A 2,200-nucleotide genomic window follows, 5' to 3' on the forward strand; every position below is an offset into this window, starting at 1 on the left:
TATTACCATTACACCAAGGAGGGCTATGCCAGGCTTTAGGGAACAATGTTGCTTCTATGCCAATAGCTCAGGAATTGTACAAGATACCTTAGCCGTGGTTCGTGGCCATCTATAAGAAAGGGCAAAAGTAAGGAGCCAAAAACCAAAATTGGTATGAAAGCCTCTTCAACTGGTCTCCATGATTAATTAGCCTCTTGTCTACCCTGGCCCAACCCATAATCTCGTTCCTCCTCATAGCCCTACTGGGGCCGTGTCTGCTCCGCTGTTTTTCCAACTTTTTACAGGAACTGGTATCCAGATTCACTAACTGTGCCACTACCCACCTGCTGCTGGTTCACCGGCACTCTCCCATTCCGACCACAAACCCCAATCATCACGCCGTCCCCATCTCAGCAGGAAGTAGCCAGAGACCTGACTCCGCCCCATAACACCAAAAAGGTCGGAATGTAAGAGTCACCTTAATGTGGTGACCGAGCGGCCATTCTGCTGTGGGTGGGAGAACTCCGTGCACCGACGACCCCCACCTCCCACCTGCAGACCTGGAAGGTCCTGAGCCGGTTTGAAAACAGCCAATCCTGAAGCTCCAGCTTCCCATCACCCCGACAGAGGAGGCAACCTGTCCCATCCCGCCACGTCCCTGAAATGCCCTTATTTGATAATCTGCCCTCCCAAGATCAAACCCGGAACCCCCCCACCCATAGCCTACCAGGCGTGACTTCCCTGACTCCCCACCCCCGGGGTCATGGAACCTCGCCGGGAATCGCAGATCCCAATAAAGGCTTTCCTGACTCCATAACCTGGTCTCTTTCTTTCCTCCCTCTCTGCCTCCATCTATTAGATCTTACAGTTTGAGCCCTGGCTCCCCGAGGCCGGAAGTGGCGGCCGGGCTCATTCCCCACCAGTCCGTGCCCTACAGCACCCGCCAACCAGTCCCCCAGGCGCAGGATGTGAACAAGCATTAGACTCCCCTGGGGACCGCCACCCGCTCCCACTGCACCGGCTTCCCGGGGGCGCAGCCGGAGGCTCGGGAGGGGCCGTCCCTGCTGCGTCCTGGCCGGGGCCGTGGCAGCCGCAGAGCCCGGTCAGCGCATCTCACCGCCAGCCGCCTGGGGCCCAGCAGCCGCCCACAGCCCGCCCCCACTCATGCTGTCTCCGTCTCTCTCAAATGTAAACATTAAAAAAAAAAAAACTTAAAAATAATTAACGCTTATTTATCACTGAGAGAGTGAGCATGATCATGGAGGGGCAGAGAGAGGGAGACACAGAATCCGAAGCAGCTCCAGGCTCCGAGCTGGCAGCACAAAGCCCGATGCCGGGCTGGAACTCATGAACCGTGAGATCATGACCTGAGCCACTCAGATGCCCCCAAAACTTTAAGAACTATCGGGTCTGGGAAGGATTTAGCATTATGCAGGAGCCTTAACAACAGTGCGTGTCTGTGCGCCGCTAATCACGCGTGGGGGGCGGACCCCACGTGAACAGCTTCCGTGTGGACACTCACGGCGGCATCCTCCACCATTGTCCCCTGACCGTCAGCCTCCAGGCCAGCTACCTGGGAAGGGCTACACCCTCGTGATGAACTAGGGGCCCGACGGAGGTACGACTTCCACAGTCTGTGAGGACACCTGCACACTGGCAGAGTCCGCGGCAGAATCCCTGCGGGTTCTAGAAGGTCACGGAGTATTACAGGCTGAAGGGCTCAGAGCTCAGCTGGCCGCATTCCCCCAGGGCCACGTCTTCACCTGCGCATGCGCACACTCACGCCCTCGGGCTCTGCGCCCTCCTGCACCTGCAGCCCCGCACTCCGGAGACACCGCCTCCTAGTCCATCCTGGCCCTGCGCCCTCAGGCCCCTGGGCCTTTGCGCCTCCTCCTCCCTTAGCTCTTCCCTCCCTCCTGGTTCTACATCTCCAAAGCCCGAAGAACAATCTGGCAACGGCAAACTCCTCCCCAGCGGGCATTGTGGGAGAAATGACAGGTACATTCCGGTCCAGGACATGCACTGATTAAAAACTAGAAGTGGGCGCCCAGAGGCAGAAAACCCCACCCTCCCCTCAGGAGGCCTTGGGGAGTGTGTGAGGAAGGGTCTACCCTCGGGGTCCAGGGACTTTCTTTGCCTTGGAAACTCTCTTGTCCTGCTTCCTCCAGACCCTGGGAGGGAACCCCTGCGGCAGAGCTCACCTCTGTCTATAGAAGGGGGG

Source organism: Suricata suricatta, chromosome 9 (genome assembly GCF_006229205.1).
Source record: "Suricata suricatta isolate VVHF042 chromosome 9, meerkat_22Aug2017_6uvM2_HiC, whole genome shotgun sequence".
NCBI classification, from domain to species: domain Eukaryota; kingdom Metazoa; phylum Chordata; class Mammalia; order Carnivora; family Herpestidae; genus Suricata; species Suricata suricatta.